This window comes from Sorghum bicolor, chromosome 6 (assembly GCF_000003195.3).
Source record: "Sorghum bicolor cultivar BTx623 chromosome 6, Sorghum_bicolor_NCBIv3, whole genome shotgun sequence".
In the NCBI taxonomy this organism is placed as follows: domain Eukaryota; kingdom Viridiplantae; phylum Streptophyta; class Magnoliopsida; order Poales; family Poaceae; genus Sorghum; species Sorghum bicolor.
This window is the reverse complement of record NC_012875.2, coordinates 11,146,072-11,172,996: the sequence shown is the minus strand read 5'-3', so window position 1 is coordinate 11,172,996 and position 26,925 is coordinate 11,146,072.

Here is a 26,925-nt window from a genome sequence, read left to right as displayed (position 1 = left end):
TGCCTGAGTGTCCAGTATCTCCAGTGTGTTTGTGCTCGTAGATCCAGGTTCTTCACTTGGTGGAGTCTAGGAGTTGTAAAACTCCTTCATATTTTGCTCGAAGTGTACCTGCTCATAGAGACAAGGCAGAGATCAAGTGCATGGGCCCTGTTGGTGGAAAACACCAACAAAACCAAAAGTGTATTTGTTCTTCTCTAACCTTAAGCATAGTGAGCACGACAAAGTTGATGGATAATAAGATCATGAGTGTAGCATTTAAAACATTTGTCAGATCAGATCGCTCAACCTAATGGAAATCTATCTATACTTATGTTTTTTTATATATACCTTCCAAAGATTGCGTGTGCAACATTTTTAGCTCATATGGTTAGGAGTGTGGGATCCCAAAGGTGGAAGGACTAAACATATTGAATCAATTGGGTTGGTTAATCTAGAGTTGTAAATCATACATGTTTATCTCTTTTGTTCATGTGAATGCCAGAACCAAGAAGAAGCTTATAAAAGTGATAGTCAAGTACCTTAAGATGTTACCTTACTTGAAGAGTGATGGTATAGTATCACCTTGTGGAAGCTTTCCTTTCTTAGCGGTTGTGCATCGTGTTTGTGGCACCCTCCATGGATCATCTCTAGTGAGCTATGCCTTCGTTGTGTAAATTGTTAACCTTCATGTGTCTCTCTCTTTGTCTCTAATGTGAGTTTATCTTAGGACTTCCCAGGTAGATATTGAAAGTTTTCCTGCAGGGGTTAGTCCAACAAAATATCCAATATCTACTATAGCATACTATCGGCTCAAAAATCAACCTAGACACCATGTCTAATTTGATTTAGGAGGGCATTTTAACCTAAGCACCATGCTTAATTTAAAATCCCTTAGAAGTAGGATCATCATTCCTAAGCTAAACACCATGCTTAATTAAGAGATAAATGAAACTACTCCAAACCTAGACATATACTAAAGCAAATAAAGGTAGCATGAGAGCATTTATATAGATCTACTCAAGTGGAGATGAAGTAGTGTGATTAGTATTTAACAAATTGAGCATGTCTCAAAGGTAGGGATAACCAACATAGCAACATGGCAAAGGATGTTTTTATGTAAAGTACTCCCCCAAGCTTGAATTTTGCAAAATTCAAGTTTGGATGAATTTAATTCAATATTGTATGATGATTGGTTGGACATACCTTGTGCTTGTCATTCATCCAATCTTCTTGCTCCAATCCTAGAAAGGTTAGTGACAAGAATACCCGAAGGAATTTTTTACAATTATCCTTATATGCTCAATACACAAGGTAATGTTGCAAATAATTAAAAGCTCATGTTACGATCTGATCAGTGCTTATTTTAGGACACTAAGCTTGTCCTTGGGAAACCATCAATTTATGTCGGCGAAGTGGTTTCCCCTCCAACGCTGACCTATATCAACCCAATGAGATCTGCAATATTTATTATAGACATATGCATCGACAACCGCCCTTCTAAAGTTTTTATAAATAGAAAGGAAGAGGGGGTTGGAGATCTCGAATGTGGTGATGTTGGAGAGACCAATAGATTGGGAAGATATTGCATATGAGCATGGAGTAAACGAAGTGGCTATGAAATAAATTCCATGCTCATTAATGCTTGGAGTGAAATCCATGTGGTGTGGTGAAAATGGTAAGGTGGTAAAAAAAGGAAAAGAAAAAGGATACACGGATGACTTGGTTCGAAACTAGCACAACTACCGTTCCCCGGCAACGGCGCCAGAAAGCTTGTTGGGTATTTTAAACGCAAACAGAAAAATCCGCAAGCGCACGGATACCGATGTAGCTTTCACCCGGGAGTATCCAGAGTATCGATTTTCCACAGGGAATGTGAGTGTACTAATTAAGATTCAAGATCACCCAAGGATAACTATATAATTATTTTTGGTGGGAAGAGAGGAAGTTTCCTGAGAGTTCTCTAGTTGATCTAAGAATCAAGAATTACTTCAAAGATTATTTATTTTGAGACATCAGAACACAAACCACAGAAAGAGATGAGAAGGGGGCTAGGAAGCTCTGACTTCGGTCCTACGAACACCGATCCGAACGAGGCGGAATACGTCGACCGTTAGGGCTGTCACTACCCAAGGGCTACCACAACAATCCACAGGATTGGGTGTAATTCCAGGTAATTGCAAGACTAAATACCACGTCTAATCTATTAATTACTACTCTAGCATTTCAAAGACTAGAGCACTTGATGCAAGCGGAAATCCAATAAATAACTTGAATGTAAATAAAAGTAATTAAAGAACTTAGGAATTATGAATTGAAGAACTTGTAGAACGATGAAGAATGAACCAGTTGCTGCAAAAGTTCAATGTTGAGGAAGATCCGACAGATCCGACTCCTTCTCCGCTCTCCTCTTCACTCTCCCTATTTTCTAGATTACAACTAGAACTAACTAGAACTAGAACTAGAACTAGAACTAGAACTAGATGAACTAGAGGGATCCTCTCTACTTGGATGAATAACTAAAACCCTAGCTTTGATTCTGTAGAAGAGGTATGTTCTCTAGGGGCCAGGGGGCCTACTTATATAGCCTCTCCAAATGAATGTAGGCCGTCGGATCAAACCGACCTTAATCGCACAGTTTTCCTTGATCCTCAAAGGTGGTGGAGCACGATCCGCGAGACCTGCCCTGATTGGTCACCAGGGCACGGCGGGCGCCCAAGGGGGGAGGGCGGGCGCCCTGCCCCCGGGCCCGCTCGGCCTCCCGTTCGTTCCCGTGGCTTCTGGAGTCTTCTAGATGATAGAAAATTGGCGCACATGTTAATATCTCTATGTAAACCCGACGTGTGGGCCTTTCCTCCATATTTTCTGATAACCCCCTGCAGAAATAGACAAACACCAAAACTCGTGGAATTCTATCAGATAAAACCCTAAGTCTAGGTGTCGGTTGCATTTAGATCCTTTTCCATGATTATTTGATGGTTAAATGTGAGCACTAAGGACCGTCAACAATCCTCTCGACATAAGACAATAAGGTTTGACAAAACTCAATACAAAGCAAGTAGCCTATGAGCTAGTTTATATCTATCATGCATGTCTCTAGTGGGACATTAATTCTTGCTATAGAGGAGATGTCGACGAAAGCTGGTCGGCAGTCTACCTTGGGGTATACCCACGGTAGTAGTTTTTCGGTAGACGGTGCGCAAACTACGAACTCGATGGTGACGCAAGACACGGACAAGCTTTTTATGCAGGTTCGGCCGCCGAGTTGGCGTAATACCTACGTCCTGCGTCTGGTTGTATTGATTTGTGTTGAGAGAATACTATATCCTAGGAGGGTCCCTTGCCCCTCCTTATATAGTCCAGAGGGCAGGGTTACAGATCTGGAAACTAATCCTAGTCGGTTACAATTGCCATGGATAGTTCGATATCAATTCCTATTCTAACTGACTAGAATCCTGCTTGATCTCCACGTCTTGTTTCCTTGCGCGAAACTCCAGGCAGTCGGATCAAGCTTCGAGCTGTCCTCGTGATGGGCCAAGCCTCCTGGCCCAAGTCTAGCCGTAAGGATATAGGGGTTTATACCCCGACAGCTAGTCCCCGAGCACCATGTATTGTGAAGTAACACGCCGTCTTGAGCTTCTTCGACCAATGAAACTTAATATCTTTAATCATTATGAAAATTGCCCAAATAGTTGCGACAACAGTTTGAACAAATCTAAAAGCATCCAATTAACTTCATGATCGAAGAAGCCAATTGTTCGAAGAATGCATGGTGCTCTTGAGAAAAAATATTCCTTTTTTGGTGAAGTGTGCCCACTTTACTTTCCGAAAAGTATAGTCCATCAAAAAGGCAAGCAAGTTCACCGCAAGGTGAAGTGTGCCCACTTAGTCCCCGAGCCTGGTAGCAGGTGACGTAGTCACGTGGTGCCAGGGTCCAAAGAAGAATCTCCAAAGCTGCTTTGAATGTGAGATGCATCGCTAGATGCATCGTACCGATGTAGTCCCCGAGCTTGCTGGAAGGCGAAGTATGAGCCTTGTAGCAAGGTCTAAAGAACCGAAATTATCCAATCCCCGAGCATCTCATGCTTATTTACCATAGAGTTTGCTGTTCGTCGAGCTGGTCAACCAGTCCCCGGGTGTGCAACGGTCGGCAAACAGTTCAGCTTGCTGATTTCCAAACCAATAAACTAAGCGACCAGTCCCCGAGCATTAAGCGCTCGGTGGTCGGAGCAGTCTAAACAAATCTGACGACCAGTACCCGAGCACCAAATGCTCGTTGGTCAGTGCGCTCCTTGAAGTTCTGTGTTGCTTTACTGGACGACCAGTCCCCGAGCATCGAGTGCTCGGTGGTTGGTGCAGTCGTTGAATTGCCGGGTTAATAGACTGGACGACCAGTCTCCGAGCATCGAGTGCTCGGTGGTCGGTGCAGTCGTTGAATTTCTGATTTAATGGACTGGGCGACCAGTCCCCGAGCATCAAGTGCTCGGTGGTCGGTGCAGTCCCCGGATTGTTGACTCTCTGCCATTTTTGTCTGCTTGTTTTGAAAAATTTCTCCAGAAAAAAGTTGACGTGACGAGACCTCCTGACGGGATGTTAGATGGATGCTTGAAAAGTTGCGCCTGGCAACTGTACAGCCGCCCTTTGCGCGGTTTGAGAAAAGGAAACCATCAATTTGTACGAAAACTCCGCCGCATTAATTGTCGATAATCATTGGAAACCGAAACGCCGCATCCACCGTATGGCCCGCCCACTTCGCGAGAATGCGGGAAGTGGGAAGGATGAAGTTGTGGGTTATAAGAGCTCGACAGTTCCCCTTGTACTGCTTACCCTACCATTGCCTTCAAGCTTTCCACTCTTGCCTCCTTTAATCCCCTACACCTTCCAAACTCAAAATCGCTCTCACACCTCCAATGGCGAAGAGTGACTCCAAGAAGAGGGCCGAGCTGATGGCCAAGGAGTGGAAAAAGTCCCGCAGCACCGCAAAATCTCTTGGTGACCTTGTTGATATGGGGCTTCTGCACGGCTCGGAGCTCGGCTGCTGGAGAGCACCGGAAGGAGAGAGCTTCCCCGACCCCCGTGCCGGTGAGATCGTGGTCTTCGAAGACTTCATTAAGAGGGGTTTTGGGGTTCCTGTTCATCCCTTTCTTCAGGGTCTTCTTCTGTATTATGAGATCGGGATTTGCAATCTGCACCCGAACTCAATCCTTCTTATTTCTACTTTTATCCATTTGTGCGAAGCCTATGTTGGACTAGAGCCGCACTTCGACCTCTTCCGCTATCTTTTTTGTTTAAGAAAAAAGGGAGCAGTTGGAGGCTCCAAGGTTGCAGGTGGAGTATACCTCAACCTTCGCGACGGGATGAAGAACCGCTACCTGCACTGTCCATGGAACACTTCCCTGACCGAATGGTATAGGAAGTGGTTCTATATCAGAGAGGAACCGGGCAGCTCCACGTTCTGCGACGTGGGATACATCCCTGAGAAGAGGGTAAGCTGGACCGACCGCCCAGAGTTCGACGGACAAGTGGCGGACCTCATGAAGCTGATCGACTGGTCGCGCTTGGACGGGCTTGGCGTGGTCGGCAACTTCATTTGTCGTCGGGTGATGCCCTGCCAGAAGAGGGTGCACTCGGCGTACGAGTACGCCGGAAGCCTGGACCCGACCAGGATGCGACCTGAAGTCTTGGAGAAGGCGGAGGTGCAGCAGCTATTGAATGAGTTGTTCAACTTTGCGGACGGGGGCTTCGTCCGTGGTAGTGATCGGGTGCAGGCCTTCAAGTTGGGGCGACCAGCACCTAAGGTATTTAACTGTTTATTTTTCCTTAGTATTTGCTATTGTCAGTTGCCAACTTGTCTTTGCTACTTTTGCAGATCGGTGATGTTGACCGGTGTACAGTGTATGTGTCACTGGCACCCGGGATGGAGAATCCTGTGGGAGAAGATCTGCCGGAGGAAGACGCTGCTCGGTGTACTCATTACACCAGCAGTGAGGAGGACCAGGCCCGCCCCGCCCCGACCACTGAGGATAGAGTGACGGGGAAAAGGCCAATGGCGGCGGATCCGTCGCCGGTGCCGACGCTGCCGGCAGAGAGCAGCCGAGCGCCAAAGTGCCGTCGGTTCGTTCGGATTACCGACGACGACGAGGAGGAGGAGGATGAGGCCGCACCGTCGTTGGTTCGAAGGCCTCATAGCCGTCCGGACAGCGTGCCGACCACTGCTGATCGGGTGTCCAGCGACCCTCCTGCGCCTCGCGTCGCGGAGACGGGGGCACAGGTGCCGACTGGCTGGGCAAGGAGGAGGTTCACCGCGACCCACCGTCGATCGGACCTGTAAGTGTTCAACTTACATATTTTTTTATTTTTTTTAGCTGTTGTTGAAAATATCGCTCTGTTATGTAGCGCGGCGTCGGACGTCAACCCCGACCAGGCCGCAGAGCAGGGGACGGCCGCTCCTGTTGCCGCCGTGAGGACGCCGCGCCACAGGTCGCAGAGCAACCTGCAGCGGCGGCGGGCTCCGAGGATCAATCTGCCCCGGCGAGTGCCGCCGAGGGCACTCAGCCGAGGGATGAGGAGGCAGCAAGGACCCCTCCCCCGAGTACTGTTGCAGAGGGGGAGAGCAGAGTCCCGACTCCTCCAGCCGAAGAAGGGAGGGTGCCGTTACCGCCCCGAGCAGGGGCTTCTTCGCCCGTGGGCTCCCCTGGCCTAGACCAGGGACCAGTGATGCCCTCGACCGCAGCCGGAGGCAGTGCGGCAAACGAGGAGCCCCAGGAGGCCTCTGACGACGACGTGGAGGAGATCCAGGGTCGTGCCCGTGATGGCCGCCAGCACGTCTACGTGTGGCGCCAACGCGGGGACCACTTTATTGGACACGAGGAGCTCGCGGAGACGGAGGAGGCCGCGAGGGTGGAGCGCGCGGCTAAGCGCCTCGTGGACGAGGTTAAGGTAGGTGGTCCTGTGTGCTCCTGGTATAACTTTGTGCAATTTCCCTGTGTTCGACATTTGTCTTTTCTTGCAGGGCGCGATGAAAACGGCGAAGTACCGGAAACGGTGCTTCGACCAGATCGAAGGAATTGTGGCCGAGAACAAGGCCCTAGCCGCGGAGGTGGACCGACTTCGGTCAGAAGTTGGAGAAAAAGTATCCGAGATGAGCGCTCAGGAAGAGCACCGTCTCGAGCTTACCCGACGCTTGGCCGATCAGTTTTGGTAGCGAGAAGGTTAGTCTCGCACTCCGAGGCAGCTGCTTGTAGCTGCGTTGGTTAACTCCGCTGGCCAGAGGACTATTCATGTAGGTTTGGAGGGGGTGGTAGCACGCCTTCGTCAGAAGAAAGAGCAGCTCAGCCAAGAGCTTGCCAGTGCGCTGGAGGCCGGGCTCCGAGCAGGAGAGGAGTTGGGTCGGAGGGACCGGGAGTTGTCTGGTAATACGCGCCGCCCCGTTATCTGCCACTGATCACTCTTTTCGATATGTTGAAAATAACATCTTGCTTGGTTTGCAGTGCTCAAGGTGAACGCCAAGAAGCACTTGGACGAGCTGGTCAAGGACCGGGACTCCTGGAAGGTCAATTGTTGTAAGATCTGGAAAGGAGTATCCCCGGTTCTGGACTTGATCAGCCCCGAGCTGCCGGAGAGCCAGCCCCGCGCGCCGAGATTGACTCCAGTTGAAAAGGCGCAACGGGCGTGGGACGGCCACTCCCCCCGACCAGCTGTTTTCAGACAGGTCGGCTAGGGAGCTGTCGGGCGCGTCCGTTGCGGGAGATGGGCGGTCGACGCCTGCGGTCTCGACCAGCCAGGCACCGGTGGCCCCGACTCCTTCGTCCGGGCAGCAAGGCCAGGCGGGTGATCAGCCCGAGCAGTAGGCCAGTAGGATAGTCTGTAGAAGTAGACTAGTGTCCGCCCGTCAGGGTGTTTACTGTAAACTTTGTATGTAAAGTTTGTAATAAAGTTTGCTTTTGTCATGACTACTATTTTGAGCGCTGTGGAGTTATCTGAGTGACGTGCCACTGTATTTGACTTTGTAGTCGCTAAGAGCTTCCGTTGTAGAAGGCTTTCCGAGTTCTGCGTGTAACAAAGTGTAGGCAAAAAAGAGAAACTTTTATTATTGACAGCTATAAGATATTTACAAGCGAAAGTTACTAGAGCTTATGGGTAAAATCGACGCAGTTTGTCTATGTGCCAAGAGTTAGGCACGCGTGTTCCGTCTGGATACGCCAATCTGTAGGATGTGGGTCGTGTGACTTCGGCGACCACAAAGGGTCCCTCCCAGGGAGTGGATAGCTTGTGCGTTCCTTCCTGGCTTGTTTTCCACCTGAGTACCAGATCGCCGACCACAAAAGAATGGTCCTTGACGTTCCTGTTATGGTACCGCCTGACTGCCGCAAGATACTTTGCTGTTCGGAGACAAGAATTCAGACGCTTTTCCTCCATGCAATTGATTTCGAGCTCTCTGGCGCTGTCGGTTGTTGACTGGTCGAAATTTTCAATCCGAGGAGAACCAAAGGTTATGTCAGACGGTAGGACTGCCTCGGCGCCGTAAACCATGAAATAGGGTGACACTCCTGTGTTCCGACTAGTCTGGGTTCGGAGGCTCCAGACCACAGCTGGTAACTCTTTCATCCATCGACCGGGTGCTCTGTCGTTCTCGGTGTACAGCCTTTTCTTGAGGGCGTCAATGATCATTCCATTCACACGCTCGACCTGACCATTTGCCCGTGGGTGTGCTACTGACACGTATTTTATGACTATGCCCCTGTCATCGCAGAAGTCCCAAAATGCGGTGCCAGTAAACTGAGTTCCCAGGTCGGTGATTATGCTGTTTGGGATCCCGAATCTGTGTATGATTTGATTGAGGAATTCCACTGCCTTCTTGGAGGTCGCTTTTACCAGCGGCATGTATTCGATCCATTTGGAGAACTTGTCGATTAATACGAAGACGAACTTGAAGTTGCTAGGGGCCGGTTTAAATGGCCCGATCATGTCGAGTCCCCAGCAGGCAAAAGGCCAGGATGACGGGATAGTTTGAATCTCGTGAGCAGGTACGTGGGTCCTTTTAGCGAAGAACTGGCACCCCTCACAGTGTCGGACCAGTTTTTCGGCGTCATTGACCGCGGTTGGCCAATAAAATCCTGCTCGGAATGGTTTCCCGACCAGCGTTGTGGATGCAGCGTGGTTGCCGCAGGATCCGGCATGTATGTCTTCGAGGAGTTTGATGCCATCATCTTGAGATATGCACTTGAGTAGTACCTCGGAGCTTGCATTTTTTCGCATGAGTTTGCCGTCCACCAGTATGTAATTCCTTGATCGTCGAATGAGGCGTTCGTTCTCTGTTTTGTCCTGGAAGCCCGTCCCATCTGATATATACTTGATGAACGGGGTACGCCAATCACGACCACTGGTTGTCGGAGTGGCGTCGTCTATGAGCATGGTTTCCGTGGGTTGCTTTTCGACCAGGCCAGAGCCCACGCTTGGCTCATGGATGTCCTGGACAAAAACACCCCGCGGGATCGGGTCCCGAGATGACCCTAACTTTGACAGCGCATCAGCTGCCTGGTTCTTATCCCGGACCACGTGGATGTACTCTATGCCGTAGAAGTTGGATTCGCATTTGCGAATTTCTTTGCAGTAGAGATCCATCTTCTCGTGGGTCGCGTCCCACTCCTTGTTGAGCTGGTTGATAACTAAAGCAGAGTCGCCATAGACATAGAGGCGTTTGACTCCCAACTCAATGGATAGCCTTATGCCGTGCAGGCATGCTTCGTATTCGACGACGTTGTTTGATGCCGGAAAAAGGATCCTAAGGACGTAACGCAGTTTGTCCTTGTTAGGCGATACGAAGAGTATCCCAGCGCCGGCGCCGTTGATGTTCAAGGACCCATCAAAGTACATTGACCAGTGGTCAGAGACGTCGGGAACGGGAGGCTCGTTGAGATCCGTCCATTCAGCAATGAAATCGACCAGGGCCTGAGACTTGACTATGGTGCGGCTCTGGAATTCCAGGGAAAATGGGCATAACTCCATCACCCATTTTACAATTCTGCCGTTGGCGTCTTTATTGCGCAGAATGTCCCCAAGAGGGAAACTGGTGGTTACCAAGACTCGATGGCCGTCGAAGTAGTGCTTCAGCTTTCTTGACATTATTAGAATAGCGTACATGAGCTTCTGTATTTGTGGATACCTGGCCTTGGACTCGTTTAGGACTTCGCTTATGAAGTAAACGGGTCTCTGGACCTTGTAAACGTGACCTGGCTCATCTCGCTCGACCACTATTGCCGTGGAGACAACCCTGTCGGTTGCAGCAATGTAAAGGAGTATGTCTTCATTGGGCTGAGGTGCTGTAAGAACAGGCGGGGAAGTGAGGAATGCCTTAAGCTGGGTGAACGCTGCGTCGGCTTCCTCTGTCCAGGAGAACTTTTCCGACGCCTTCAAGAGTTTGAAGAAATGGAGGCCTTTTTCTCCTAGTATTAAGATGAAGCGGCTGAGTGCGGCCATACACCCGGTGAGCTTCTGAATATCTTTGACATTATTGGGTGGTCGCATGTCAAGTACTTCTTTTACTTTTGAGGGATTCGGCCGTATGCCGTCGCGACTGACAACGTTGCCGAGCAGTAGACCAGAAGGAACACCGAAAATGCACTTTTTGGGGTTAAGCTTCCACTTGTATCTATTAAGCGCCTTAAAGGTTCGGTCTAGGTTGTCGATTAGGGTGCTTGCATCCCTTGTTTTGACGACCACGTCATCGACATAGGCCTCGACGAGGTCATCACGAATCTCGTCGTGGAGGCATTGCTGGATGGCCCGTTGATAAGTGGCTCCGACGTTTTTGAGTCCGAATGACATGGTCGTGTAGCAATAGGCGCCGAAAGGAGTAATGAAAGATGTTTTTATCTGATCGTCTTCCTTTAGCGAGATCTGGTGATAACCAGAGTAGCAGTCTAGAAAAGAGAGGAGTTCGCATCCGGCCGTTGAGTCGACCGCCTCGTCGATGCGAGGGAGACCAAAGGGATCTTTAGGACAGTGCTTATTGAGATCAGTGTAATCAACGCACATTCTCCATTCATTATTCTTTTTGCGTACAAGAACCGGATTGGCAAGCCAATCGGGATGATACACTTCTTTTATGAATCCGGCTGCTAGAAGCCGTGTTATTTCTGTCCTAATAGCCTCCTTTTTGTCACGAGCGAACCGTCGCAGCTTTTGTTTGATTGGTCTTGCGGTCTTCGAGACATTTAAGGAGTGCTCGATCAGGTTTCGTGGGACGCCGGGCATGTCTGCGGGTTTCCATGCGAAAACGCTCATGTTGTCCCTTAGAAACCTGACGAGCGCGTCTTCCTATTTGGGATCCAGATCGGCCCCGATGAGAGCCGTCTTCTCGGGGCTGCCGTCGACCAGTTGAACTTCTTTGTGCTCCTTGGATTTTGAATTCTTCCTGGCGGTCTCCTGCTCGGGTAGTCGGAGTTGGTTGGGAGGCAGCTGTGCGGCTTGAGTCGCTGTTTCTGCCATCCGGATTGAAAGGTCAATTGCTTCGGTGATCTTGAAGCTCTCTTCCTCACAGGTATATGCGGTGTAAACATTGCCTCTGACGGTCAGGACGCCCTTCTCCATAGGCATTTTGAGGACCAGGTATGAGTAATGCAGGACCGCCACAAATTTTGTCAACGATGGTCGGCCCAGTATGGCGTGGTAGGTCCCATCGAAGTCGGCGACCACAAAGTTGATGAACTCTGTCTGAAAGTGGTCGGGGGTGCCGAATTGGACAGGCAATGTTATCTGTCCGAGGGGCACTGAACTCTGACCTGGCAAAACTCCCCAGAATTGAGCATCATAGGGCTTTAGTTGTGCCGGAGATATCTTGAGAGCGGGCAGGCTGTTGCGGAAGAGGATGTCAATGGAGCTTCCTCCGTCCACGAGGACGCGCTCAAACCAGATGCTGTTGATGCAAGGGTCCAGGATTAGAGGGAAACGACCTGGCTCTGGTATAGCAGCCCATTGATCCTTCCTGCTGAAGGAGATCTCCCTATGCGACCATGGGGGAAATTTTGGGTCTGCGATCAGACCATCGGTGCTGTCTATGTTGAGACAGGCTCTCTTTAGTAGCTTTCATTCCCGCTTAGATTCGATGGAGACCTTGCCTCCGAAGATGGAGTGGACCACGTCGGTGGGACTGACATATTGATGTCGGGGGTCCTTGTCTTGGTCCTCGTCCTCGTCTTCGTGGTCATGCCCGTCCCGTTTTCCATTTTTCTTGGCGGAGTCGTCTTGGGCGGCCCGGCGTGTATAGATGTTTTTGAGGACGCGGCACTCTTCCATGGTGTGATTAGACTTTGGATGCAGTTGGCACGGTCCCTTCAACGTTTTGTTGTAGGCTTCTTGGTAGTCCCGTCGCCCGTTGGGATGCTTGACCGTATTCACTTCGTGGTCGTGGTCGCGGGGGCGCTTTCCTCTGAAATCGTCGCGATTGTCGCGCCACCTATCCCAACCTTCTCTGTGATCACGGTTGTCGGGGCGGCGGTGGTTCCTGTTGTCGAAACGGCCGCGACCGTCATCTCGCCGGGGAGGCTGGTCGGGACCTCTCGCATCGTCCCGGATTAGTTTTTCTGCGTCGTCAGCATCGGCGTAATTTTTAGCCGTGGCAAGGAGTTCGGCCATCGTTGTTGGCCTTTTGCGCAACAGCTTGTTCCTCAGTGCTTCATGGAAGCGCAGGCCTTTAATGAAGGCAGAGATGGCCTTGTCGTGGGAAATCTTCGGGATCTTAAGGCGCATATCCGAGAATCGTCGGATGTAATCGCGCAAAGGTTCATTTTTTCTGTCCCTTATCCTTTCGAGGTCGTACTTGTTTCAAGGCTGCTCGCTTGTAGCGATGAAGTTGTCGATGAAAGCCTCGCGTAGCTCTTCCCAAGAGTCGAAGGAGTCCTCGGGCAGGCCAAGGAGCCATTGATGACCAGCCTGGTCGAGGACTACTGGGAAGTAGTTGGCCATGACGTGTTCGTCCCCTGCGGCTGATCGGACGGCGATTTTGTAGAGAGTGATCCAGTTCTCTGGGTTTTCCTTGCCGTCGTACTTTTTGAGTTTCTCGAGTTTGAAATTGCGGGGCCACACGACCTGGCGGAGGTGTGAGGAGAACTGTCTCAGGCCCGGAGGGCCGTGCGTTGCATCATACTCGATACGGCACAGGTTTTCGTGGATTGCTCTTTCCGTGGCTTGCCTGTTGATGCGGTCCCGGGCATCTTTGGGAGGGATGTTATATCGAAGATCCCTGTGCTGGTTTACTTCTTGGTCACGCCTGCGATTCTGCTCACGTTGACCGCCAGTGTCCCGACCACCAACATTACGCCGTGAATCTGTTCGATGGTTGTCGGGGGAACGGCTGCGATGGTGCCTGCTGGGCTGCGGTGATGTCCGGCTACGGTGAGTCTGGTCGGAGGCGGCCTCTGTATAGGAGACGGCCTGGACTCTTTTGAGCAGAGTGGCTGTTTGTCCCATCGCGGCGATCAGGTGTGCTCGGACACTAGTTCGGACCCCTTGGCACTCAGGAGTATCAGGGAGCCGGTCTAGATTAGCCATAGCAACAGCTACATTGGCGCTTGGCGTTTTGTAAACTTGCTGATCTCCGACCATGTCAAAAGCGTCGCTGAGATTCTGCGGCGGGATATGACGTTCCTCGTCCGCACGTCGTCGGGCGCGATCGGCATTACGCTGCTCGCGGAGCTACCTCTGCTCGTCTGTTTCTCCGTCAACAACCGGCTCGTCGGCGCTGACGTTGAAAACGATGTCTCCTCGCCGGGGTGGGAAGACCGGGAAACGTGGGAAACCCGGAGGGTGTGACGGGAAATCCAAGTCGTAATCCTCGTCCTCGGAATTTATGACTTCAGTGGAAACGGAACCAGTGCTCGAATTTGTGCTGGAAGCCTGGTCGTCCCATAATTCTTGGATCGTTACCATGTTGACATAATGTCGAGCTGGTCGACCACTCCCCTTTGGCACCCAACCAGCTTTGTTAAAGAGGGATCGGACGTGTCTCGAGTAGAGAGAGGCCGAGTTATTCAGACCGCGAGGGTAATCTTCCTCCGGGTTGACCTTGATCTTGACAGATCGTCCTGAGGGAGTCGAGGTTATCGCCAGAGACGTTCCCAGCCGTTTGTGTGTAGCGACACGAGTTGGCCGGGGGGATTTGAAAAAATCCGTTGAGGCGGCTTGATCAGGCTGGCGTAAGATTCCATCTACAAGCTGGGAAGCTTCAAGTAGCCTGGAATCGGCGCGGTCAAGTGCCCGGAGAAGGTCTGAGCAGTCGATCTTCTTTCCCTTGTAGGGCGGGGATGGTGGTCGGGTGCTCAGAGCCGTCACCCGAGTGGTCGGAGCCGACGTGATCCCAGATTGGATCTGGGTTCCTTCTGAAACCGTAGTCGTGAGACCACCGCCGCGCATCGTCCACGTGATCTGGCCGACGGTGAACGTGAGGCCTTCAGGAACGGCCGCGGAAGCTCGGATTGTGACCATCTTGTTCGCCGGAGAAGTTGCACGCACACCCCCTACCTGGCGCGCCACTGTCGACGAAAGCTGGTCGGTAGTCTACCTTGGGGTATACCCATGGTAGTAGTTTATCGGTAGACGGTGCGCAAACTACGAACTCGATGGTGACGCAAGACACGGACAAGCTTTTTATCCAGGTTCGGCCACCGAGTTGGCGTAATACCTACGTCCTGCGTCTGGATGTATTGATTTGTGTTGAGAGAATCCTATATCCTAGGGGGGTCCCTTGCCCCTCCTTATATAGTCCGGAGGGCAGGGTTACAGATCTGGAAACTAATCCTAGTCGGTTACAATTGCCATGGATAGTTCGATATCAATTCTTATTCTAACTGACTAGAATCCTGCTTGATCTCCACGTCTTGTTTCCTTGCGCGAAACTCCAGGCAGTCGGATCAAGCTTCGAGGTGTCCTCGTGATGGGCCAAGCCTCCTGGACCAAGTCTAGCCGTAAGGGTATAGGGGTTTATACCCCCACAGGAGAAGTATAGCTAATCAATTTAAGATTTTTGAAAAGTAAAATTCTCCAAATGACTAGGCATCAGAAATCAAGTTCTCATATTCATACTATCTCTCTATCCACAACAACTTAAGTAATATGGGTCCCTATATTAAAGTTCCAATAACAACAGGAATTTTTAGGAATTATCATGGTGTAAGTCTATCTTGTGGCTATGAATAAAACATATTTTAGTTATTTATGCACAGGGTGATTTAACTAAAGGTATTTTATTCCAAATTGAAACAACAACAATAATAACAATTTATAACTTAGAGAAATCATACCTGACCGTGGTTCGAAGTGGAGACCAGGGGGCTTCACCCACTGGGCGGGCGCCCAAGCAAGTTAGGGGCGGGTGCCCCTGGCCAGTGGCCCTTCAAGGTTAGTTTCGTCGAGCGTGGTCTTCGTGTCATGTCTTCTCTAATTTTGTTAACTTTTCATGGGAATTCGTTCGTTTTGATCGTCGGGTGTCTCCCCCACACTAGTTTCTTGTTATCCTTCATTCACAACATGGTGGAGACAAAAGAGAGACAATAGAGAGACAAGACATATATATAATAATCATTTAATTCATATTCATGCAGGGCTTATTAAAACTTGTAAAAATCAAACACACTTTGATGAAACTAACACTCGCCCCTTCGGATGCTAGAATAAATAGACCCTACTTCTTAGGGTTCTCTAAAGCCCTCATTCTCTCCTTTAGAGCAGTAGAATCATGCTCTAGCGTTACCATTCTAGTATCACCATAAGTGACACATCTACTTTGGACACGTTGGTAGGCTTCAAGAGAGGCTATTATGGTGTGTTGCTTAGCTAGCTCCTTCTCCAAGTGGGCCATCGTCTTGTGGCGCTTCCGTGGAGTCTCGACTGCAGCCATGTGTTGACGGTGGATAAGCTATAAAATCCACACATGAAAACACCATCAATAGGCCGGAAATAGTGGAAGAATGGCATAGCATAGGCATCTTTTATCACTAAGAGGTTCCACTTGTGCTCTAAGTATTTGGATGCAGGTACACTTACATTTGGGGGAAAATGAGCTCCTGGACCCACCAAGGGCAGGTCGGCCGACCTACTCTTGGGGTGGTCCAGGTGCGGGCTCAATTCTAGGATCCTAAGGCAACACATTCAAGTCCATCTCGACCCTCAGATCACACTTGTGTTTCTATTCATGGGTAAAAGATGGAGGTACAAGGATCCATGGACCCACCAAAAGAACCCAGACCGAAGATGAACACAAGACACACTCCATGACAGATGGGGACAGCAATGGAGCAAGGCTGGTGGGCCCACCTCACCAAATCTTAGTCGGTCGACTGGCCATTGTTGGGTCCTACTTGCCACCTCCACTCCACCGATCTCTAGGACCTTCTAGAAGGCTCAGGGTGGCCCCACCTCACAAAATGTCAGGTCGATCGACATGTGATGTGGGCCCACCTAAGGTCGGTTACACCCAACCGACGTCCCCATGATGAACATGTGATGGAAATCCCTAACCGTTGATCATATGGTGGTTCCAAGGTCGGTTTATCCAATGGTGCATGCTGGAGGTCACGTAGATTGCTAACGTGGTAGGGGAGTAGCCCCTACTCCACCTCCTACTATAAATACACCCTTAGAGAGCCTAGTTAAGCATGATGTATCTTAGGAAGAGCTACTCTTAGGTAAGTGTGAGAATAGAGGGAAGAGAGTGAGGAGTTCCCCGAGGAGTCCCGACTTGTCGGGTGTCTTCTTCCAGGAGCGCCTCAGCAGATGCTTGTCTTCTAGTAAGTCTTCCTTCTAGTTGCCTTTCATGTGAGTACTTCCAGTATTTACTTTCTATCTTAGTTTATTTTAAGTATACAACTGGCCTACTGGCACAGTGCTTTGCCTTGTGTGAAGTGCTCGAAACCTTAGCTGGGTCTAGAGTAGTAGAATTAGTGTAGATGTGGTGTCTAGACTAAGTCTGACCTTGTGGACTTCTTGTCACACCTGAAGAATGCCAACAACAAAGCATGTCAGGCCTCAGCTGGACATTAGGAGTTCTCTTTAGTGTGTTGTTAGGCAAGTAACAAATAATAGTTGGCCTGCATGGTAGTTGCCTAGGGAAGTTTTTCGCCACACCCTTTTCACCTATCGGCCACAGTAGGAAGGGAGTTAACTCTCAGTATACTTAGGATAGCTTAGCCAGAAGCCAAATACTAGAAATATCTCTCCACCCAATCCTAAGCCCTTTGATCATCATCCGATGACTCAATTGGTCTAGTTAGTCCACTTCTCGTTCCTCGTGGAAAATACGATACCTGGAATACTCCTGGTGAAGTGCTACATTGACCACCGTCCACCTGTGGTAAAACTGTTTGCCACTTCTGGTGTCACACAAGCATTTCAAGTGCTGTGCCAAGGATTGACAATCCTAGGTAGTGACACTAAGAAGAGTCAACAAGCATTTCTAGCGCCGTTGCCGGGGAACGGTAGCTGATGTAACTTAGAACCAAGTTGTCCATGTTATCCTTCTTTTACCTTTCTTTTCTTTTTATCCTTTCCACTGCATGTTTGATTAATATTGCATAAATCTAGTGCTTTCTTGGGTAGCTCCTATTGACACTTACTAACACCACTTGGATACTAGGTTGTCATCCCCAGCATGGTGCCAGAGTGTACAAAGGTATTTATGAATATGGAAGCTCTCTAGAAAATAATCTATTCTATCCGCAAGCGCACAGATAAAATACCTCATTGTAGCATTTCACGAGGAAAAGTATTCCGGGTATCGTTATTTATATTTTGCTTAAGAGAACGGCGAAAGTGAAAACAGGGGTAAAATCTATCAAGGCATAGACTAGAGATAAACTTGCAATAACATGATTACTAATGAGGAACTCGTCACATAGTCACTTGCTTTGGCAGGGGGTAAGCCATAATAATAAAGTTAATGAAATATAAGCTCATGGGTAAATAACACAGCGATTAGAAATAGACTACTCCACATAAATGTAAGGTGCCGTCATATTAGCTAGAGAATGGATTCTGAGTATCTACTATCTACTAAGTCACAATCTTCTCTAGTTATCTACAAGATCATATATAGCACAAAAGACTCTTTATTCATGTATAAGGAACATTGCTAAAGTAAATCAGAACATAGCAAGACTTACTCCGCAATACAAATTCTGCCTGTCCTATCAACGGAGGCTGGACTATATAAGAATCAACGAAGCTGTCACCATCGCTAACTACCACACGACCTGGCCAATAGGATACATTTGCAGGTAAATAATATCTAAGCACCACGCCCACATATGATCTACCACTTATCTCCCTCGAGTCAAGAGCTAAGTGCTTTGCAAACTTATACATAAACTCATTATCAATCATAACTATATCAAATATAGAACTAGAGCAAACTAAGAACATAATAAATATAGACATAATGCAATAAGAATAAAGTAGTAGAGAAAGATATGAAATAATACCAATCTTTATTGATGAAGATCCGAATCCAGAGCGCTAGGCTCTACTTCTCTAATTCTATCTAATCAATCCTACAGAACTTGAGGGAATTGGGCGTAGCTAATTCTAATTCTCTGGGAGAGAAGTTCTAAAACCCTAACTTTGATGGCTTCCTCTGATAATGATTTCTCCTCTCCCCTTGGGGTGGAGAGGCCTTGCTTATATAGCCCCCTCAAATGAATGTGAGCCGTCAGATCAAACCGACTTTAATCGCACGGTTATTCTTGAAGATTAGAGGCGGTGGAGCACGATCCGAGAGACCTGCCCTGATTGGTCACCAGGGTAGGGCGGGCGCCCAAGGGGGGAGGGCGGGCGCCCTGCCCCCAGGCCCGATCGGCCTCCCGTTCGTTCCCGTGGCTTCTGGACTCTTCTTGATTGAGGAAAATTGTGCGACACGTAATTATCTCGTTGTAAACCTGACATGTGGGCCTTCTCTCCATATTTTCTGATAACCCCCTGCAGAAATAGACAAACACCAAAACTCATGGAATTCTATCAGATAAAACCCTAATTCTAGATGTTTGGTGCATATTGATCCTTTTCCATGTTTAGTTGATGGTTAAATTTAATACTCAAGGACCGTCAACAAACTCCCCCAAGCTTACCCTTTGCTCGTCCCTGAGCAAACAGCTAAACTCAGATGGATCAGGAGTTGCTTCGATGTTTTCTTTCCTGACAGGCACACATGCTTTCACATAAAAATTCTCCCAGATTAGAGTGAAGTTTCATGGAGCTTAGTACCTGCACTTAAGTCTAGTAATCGAAAGACAAAATAATTAAGTCAAGCACTATTCTTCGTGTCTATACTTCACCATTGTTCTGGAGTTTTGCATATGTTTTTAAAAATAAAGCTCAGAGTTCCCAGCTATGCTACTCTCAAATATCTCTACATATGGTATTTGTGGATCCTTACGAAAAATGTCTCTTACCTATAACTAAGGGAATGTTTATGTGGAGCTCATAGGTGTGAAAAACAGCTCATACATATGTTGTCTAATCGAGCCATGGATCCAAAGGAACTCAACATGTAATTAAATCAAGATGTGCATGTGTGGTGGAGTAAATGATAGTAATGTTGAAAATATAAGTAATGGTAAAACTTACTTCTCATTGCTCCTCATATTGCTATCTCTCCTCCTCTTTGATCTTTGCTTCGAGAGAACATGGGCTATCTTTTCCTTCTTTCTCCTTTTTTTCAGGTGGGTAGTGAATACCCCTAATTCTACTGTCAGACACTTGTCCATTTTTCCGCTCAGGTGGGCATCTTTGTACCCCTAATTCTACTCCAGACACTTGTCCATTTTTACCTCTCGTCTCACTCTTTTTCTTTCTTTTTCGAGGTTCCGGGCACTTGCCCCTTTTTATTTCCTCGCATATTTTTGCATAACCCATGCCTCTTCTGCATTGAATCTTTTCAGAGAGAGAGAATAACAACACTTGGGACAATGAGTAATAATATTTTTAGTAATTTTAATGAATGGTGGTGGATGGTGTAGTAGATGTGTGCAAGTGAATATCTTAATTTAACCACATGAAATGCTCCTAAGGGTCTACATAGCTCGATCAAACTCAATGTGAATATAAGTAGCAAAAGATGTAGAAATTATAGCAAGTATGGCTGTGGTAGGAATTTTGTCATGCTAGGAACTCATCATGTGATCTTTAAGTTTTCAAAATAAATCTCCAGAACTTAGTGTAGTAGGAACAAGATAAATAGCAGCTCAAACTTTATATCATGTCTGTCTCTTACCTAGACTTTAGTTTTAGGTTTATGCTTCCCATAGATAGTAAATTTCAGTTTTAGTAATTCTTGGGAGAACTCTAATGTAAAAGCTAGGTACTTGAAAGTAAGCAAACAGAGCAACTGTTCATCATTTTCATTATGCATCTTTTTGGACTTTTTATTTTTCTAGAGATTAACACTTAGCAGATAAATAAAGCACACTTATCCACACACTCTTTTTATTTTGTTTTCATGTTCATAGAATGCAGTAAATTAAAGCAAGAAAATATTTATTGATGATTTTGATTTTTTTTGAAATAAATAAAACAAAAAAGAATAAATAAGCAGAACAAATAAAAACTTACTTGATAAAACAGGGAGGAACTCCCCCAAGCTGGATGCGGTTGTCAGTCTTACCCAATGTTCCAGAATCGCATCATGGTGGTGATGTTGTCGTTTATTGAAGTAGTGTCTTGCCTCAGTTCTTGTACTGCAGCGGTGTGGTCCTGGTTCCATTTCTGCTGTTCTTCCAGGAGTCGTCCATGTTCCGCTTGCGTATTCTGGATGTCGAGGAGGGTGTTGTCGGTACGGGTGAAGAAGGCGCCGGCGTCTTGGTAGTAGTCGTTCGTGAAAGCATAAGAGGTGTCACAGTACCGTCCTGCATCGAATTGGGGCCGGGGCCTAGACCCTGAAGCTCCATATGGATCAGTGGAGTACCTCCCCGCACCAAAAGGCGGGTTTGCCCACTGGTGATCTTGGCCCTCCGGCCATGTCTCCTGTGTCGGCTCCTGCGGCTGAGCATGTCGAACCCATGGGTCCCGAAGGACTCGGGGGTTGTAGTCGCATTAATGCAGGTGCGCAGCTTCTTTCGGCCCATAATCAGCTCCATACCAGGTGCGTTCTTGATGGGTGGTCATCCTTTCGGATGCCACTCGCTGTGGAGCTCTCTGATTTACCGGTGCCACTGCAATCTCAATCAAATAATTTTGAACGAGATAGAGACCAAGGTTCAGGTTAGGTAACCGAATCTTGCCTTTATTATCGTATAACATATACATTACGTTCCCCTCTTTTTTCAGCATCCGAGCTTGCCTAAATGTGTCATAGCCATGATAAATTCGTAACTCGTCAATGAATTCCAATGACGAGTTTTCTAGTAAATTAAGACTAGAAGCTAGACGAGTGATGAGTGAAGTACAACCGACAGGTCCCTGAAGACTAGGTATACTAAGCCAATGAGAAACTAAAAGAGTAATAGGTGAAGTGGGTATTTTGTTTATGGCGACATAAAGAAGTTGTAAATCTCCTACTCTTACTTTCCTAATATCATCACGATGGAAAAGATTGTACCCGAGCCATTTGTGGAACATCCTAAGAGTGGGGTGTTCCATGTCGCTGGTTTGGGCTTGACTATAAAACTCATCTCTAGATATCTCTCTCCAGAACTAGTGCCTCTCAAAATTGGGTAAGTCGGAGTCAATGTCCAGGATGCATCTTGAAGAGAAACCGAGATGGTCTCTCAATTCTCTCTAAGACAACATAATGTCCTGTTTGAACATCCGAAAAGCGATTCCCCCCTCATAATATTGCAAAGTTCAAAGAAATTCAAGGGTGAGAAGATGGGAACCTAGCTTAGTTATGTCCCAAAAGTTTGTCCATTCCACCATCTGGAAAATCAAGTCAAATTCGGTATCCATACCTGTTTCTTGTAGCAAGATAGGATCAAGAGTGGGGGTGTGAATGAAATCCTTGTTCTTTAGCTACTAGAAAACTTCCTTCTCCCTGCGGGTCTTTAGTCCAAGGTCTCCTATCTTGAGGAGGACCTTGACTCGCATACCTGACGAAGACGGTGGAGCTTGCAGGGCGTCGGGTCGACGCTCATCTCCGATTGATGCGAGGAGAGTCGGGATGAACTCCTTGTACCTATGCTCTTGAGGGTCTTGCCCGCATTCTTCACCTTCTTGAACATCCTGTAGACAAAAGTTGACACAAACACAACTAGTGGAAAATGTTAAAGGCCAGCTGTCTGAAATGTCAGTCGTTCAGGGGTTAGTCGTCCGAAACAAGTTTTAATTTTGGCGGTACTTCCCCCTAAACAACATTTTAATTTTGCTTTGGACAGCAGGGTCTCTACTTACTAAATCGACCTTGTTCTCACTCAAAAACTACCAACCTCTCTTCCACTCTTCTCTTCCCCTCTACTCTCCTTCTCACTTCACTACTAGAGCTTCTTCTCTAGAAACCGAAAACTGAAGTCTGCGTGGGTTTTCTAGAATGCTTGTGTGATGGAGATGGAGGCAGGAGGTGGCAATTTATAGGAGGAAGGGGGGACAGGGTGGGCACCCTCTGCAGGTGGGTAGGCGCCCACTTCTAGTCACTATCCTGGCTGCCCTTTCTCTACTCCCTCCTTTGCTTAGTCTTTACCCCAAAAGATGACTCATGGGTGGTGGTTGGACGGTGGAAGTTGTCTGGTGAGTGGAGATATGTTGGTGGATCAAATAATGTGATGGGATGTGTGTGAGGTGTGGTGTATGACATGTGGGACCCAAGGAATGTGGGTCATGCTTCTAGAAGGTTGCTATAATTAAATACAGGAAAAACTACGAGAATTTGAAACTTATTGAAAATGAACATGGAAAAATATTTTTGTGCCTCCACAATAATTAATAAATGTGGGTTGTCACACACCATAAATATTATTTATATGGGGCTTTTGATTATTATAATAATTCTATGAATAAATATGACTAATGCAAGAATTAATTATGCAAGAATTTAAATGATGTGGATAAATACCGATTTACCTCTCGTTGAGGGTTTGGGATTTTTAGGTCCCCCAAGCCGGACCTCAAAATCTTTTAATCTTCTGAATTACCTTCCTCTGGAGATGGTGTCTCTAGTGGTTCTTCTTCATGAACTTCCTTCACTGTAGAGTCTCTCTCTGGTCTGGGCTTGAATGTGAAGTGTTATTCTTCTCCGTTTATGTTGAACTTGATTTCTCCTTTCCCGACATCAATGTGGGCATTGGCAGTGCTCATAAATGGCCTTCCAAGGATGATGGACACTTTTGAGTCAGGACTCATGTCCAGTACCACGAAGTCTACTAGCACAAGGAAATCTCTGATCTTGACTAGGACATTTTCAGCGATGCCCATCGGGTGTCGAACTGACTGATCTGCTAGTTGCAGGCACATTGATGTTGGTTCTAGGGTTGTATGCTCAAGCTTCTTGTAGACTGATGCTGGCATCACACTGACACTTGCTCCGAGATCACAAAGTGCATTGTTGAACATGGTTTCTAATCGAGCAATCAATGGTGGGACATCCTGGATCCTTCTTTTTCCTTGGTGGTTTGTTGAGGATGGCCGCACTGCATTCTTCTGTTAGCTTGATGACCTCAGTAGTGGGCAGTGGTCTCTTCTTGTTAAGAATATCTCTGATGTACTTTGCATATGTGGGTACCTGTATGGCATCAAGCAGAGGTATGTTGACATATAATTTCTGAATGACCTCTACAAACTTACCAAACTGCTCATCCGACTGCAGTCCTCTGTTTCTTCTGGGAAATGGCAAATAGTTGGTGTCGTAAAAATTTTTCCTCATTTCTCCAGCTCTTGGTGGTTGTAGCAGATCTTCTGCTTCAATTGGGCTTTCTTCTTCTATCGCTGCTGGTTGCACTGATGCTTTTGTTTTCTATTTCTTTTTGGGGTATGGGGGATCCCTGGTGGCTTTGCCTCCTCTAGTAGTTATGTTCTTTACCTGCTCAATGTTAGTGGCAACAGGCAATGCAGCAGCTAGCTTTATTAATTTAAGCTCCACCCTCTTATTAAGAATGTTTTGCTCATCAAAGGCAGTTAATAGAAAATCCATTTTATCGTGTATATCTTTTAGAGATAATTCATTTTTATCTAGCCTTTGTGTAACTTCATCATTAGTTTTGGTTTGTTGAGCAATTATCTCTTTTAATGAAAGTTGCTTGAAAGTGTTACCTGAATTCATACCTTTGCTATTGGGTTGACTCGAAGTGGGTTGATATTTGTATGCTGTCTCAATGGCCCTTTGATCTTCCTTAAACTTGGCCCTCTGGTCAATCCAATGGAGCAAATTTTCCATCTTGCTTGATAGTGCATTTACTTCTTCTCGTATTTGTTCAGTCTGATGACAATGCTGAGCTTTATCTTGGAACCAGCTTTGATTTTCTGATATCTTATCCAAAAGCGTCTCTGCTTTTCCAATTGTAAGCTCCAAGAATGATCCTTTAGCAGATGCATCTAGGCACTCACGAGCCTTTTGGGTTAATTCATGGTAGAAGGTCTGCATAAGTAACCATTTGGCCATTCCATGGTGAGGACAATCTGATATGTATCCTTGAAAATGCTCCCATGCTTCTGGAATGGTTTCTGTCTTCTGCTATTGGAATCTGACAATATTTCCTCTTAAGGCAGTTGTTTTGCCTATAGGGAAAAACTTTGCTAGAAAGGCATGTGACAAATTCGTCTAGTTGTTGATGTTATCTTGATGGGTGTTGAACCACTTCCTCGCTTTCCCTTCTAGTGAGAATGGAAAGAGGCGAAGCAGTATGATGTCTTTATCGACTCCGTTGATGCGGATTGTGCTTCCATTCTCTAAGAAATTCTGTAAGTGTGCACTGACATCTTCATGTGCCCTTCCACTGAATTTTGTAGCTTGCACCAAATTGATGAGGCTCGACTTGAGCTCGAACTCGGGTGCTCCTTCTTCTACTTCAAATCTTGGACCAATTGGAATGTTCTCAAGACTTGGAGCAGAGAATTCTTGCAAGGTCTTTTGTGCCACAGCTTCAGCAATTGGTAGGTAGCTTCTTCTTTCTTTCTTGATTGCTTTGGTTCTGATGATGAAGAGTTGAATGTACCAAAGTCAATCCTGATACACCCTGTATAAAAAATATAAACATAGAAAAACAACAGGGTGAACCTGCCAAAGCAGAGGTGCCTTGTTATGATTTCTCATTTAGTAGCTGTTTATGCAATTATTTCTCCATAGTCTAGTCGAATATTTTTATGTGAACAACCTTGACTGATTTCCTGACTTTCCTTACCGCTCCCCGGCAACGGCGCCAGAAATGCTTGTTGACACTTACTAACACCACTTGGATACTAGGTTGTCATCCCCAGCATGGTGCCAGAGTGTACAAAGGTATTTATGAATATAGAGGCTCTCTAGAAAATAATCTATTCTATCCGCAAGCGCACAGATAAAATACCTCATTGTAGGATTTCACCAGGAAAAGTATTCCGGGTATCGTTATTTATATTTTGCTTAAGAGAACGGCGAAAGTGAAAACAGGGGTAAAATGTATCAAGGCATAGACTAGAGATAAACTTGCAATAACATGATTACTAATGAGGAACTCGTCACACAGTCAGTTGCTTTGGCAGGGGGTAACCCATAATAATAAAGATAATGAAATATAAGCTCATGGGTAAATAACACAACGATTAGAAATAGACTACTCCACATAAATGTAAGGTGACATCGGATTAGCTAGAGAATGGATTCTGAGTATCTACTATCTACTAAGTCACAATCTACTCTAGTTATCTACAAGATCATATATAGCACAAAAGACGCTTTATTCATGTATAAGGAACATTGCTAAAGTAAATCAGAACATAGCAATACTTACTCCGCAATACAAATTCTGCCTGTCCTATCAACGGAGGGTGGACTATATAATAATGAACGAAGCTGTCACCATCGCTAACTACCACACGTCCCAGCCAATAGGATACATTTGCAGGTAAATAATATCTAAGCACCACACCCACATATGATCTACCACTTAACTCCCTCAAGTCAATAGCTAAGCGCTTTGCAAACTTATACATAAACTCATTATCAATCATAACTATATCAAATATAGAACTAGAGCAAACTAAGAACATAATAAATATAGACATAATGCAATTAGAATAAAGTAGTAGAGAAAGATATGAAATAATACCAATCTTTATTGATGAAGATCCGAATCCAGAGCGCTAGGCTCTACTTCTCTAATTCTATCTAATCAATCCTATAGAACTTGAAGGAATTGTGAGTAGCTAATTCTAATTCTCTGCGAGAGAGAAGTTCTAAAACCCTAACTTTGATGGCTTCCTCTGATAATGATTTCTCCTCTCCCCTTGGGGTGGAGAGGCCTTGCTTATATAGCCCCCTCAAATGAATGTGAGCCGTCGGATCAAACCGACCTTAATCGCACAGTTATTCTTGAAGATTAGAGGCGGTGGAGCACGATCCGTGAGACCTGCCCTGATTGGTCACCTTGCCTCCCGTTCGTTCCCGTGGCTGCTGGACTCTTCTTGATTGAGGAAAATTGTGCGGCAGGTAATTATCTCGTTGTAAACTATACATGTGGGCCTTCTCTCCATATTTTCTGATAACCCCCTACAGAAATAGACAAACACCAAAGCTCATGGAATTCTGTCAGATAAAACCCTAATTCTAGATGTTTGGTGCATATTGATCCTTTTCCATGTTTAGTTGATGGTTAAATTTAGTACTTAAGGACCGTCAACAGCTCCTAGTCATTGAGTTGTATTCGGGCATCATGCCTAGTCTAGATAGACAGCAATTTTATTGTTGTCTACCTATTCGGGCTCCTAATCTAGCTTGTGGTAGTCGAATGTTAAACGGGAACATCCTGGCTCATATATCGGCTTTAATAGTCGGTATGATGA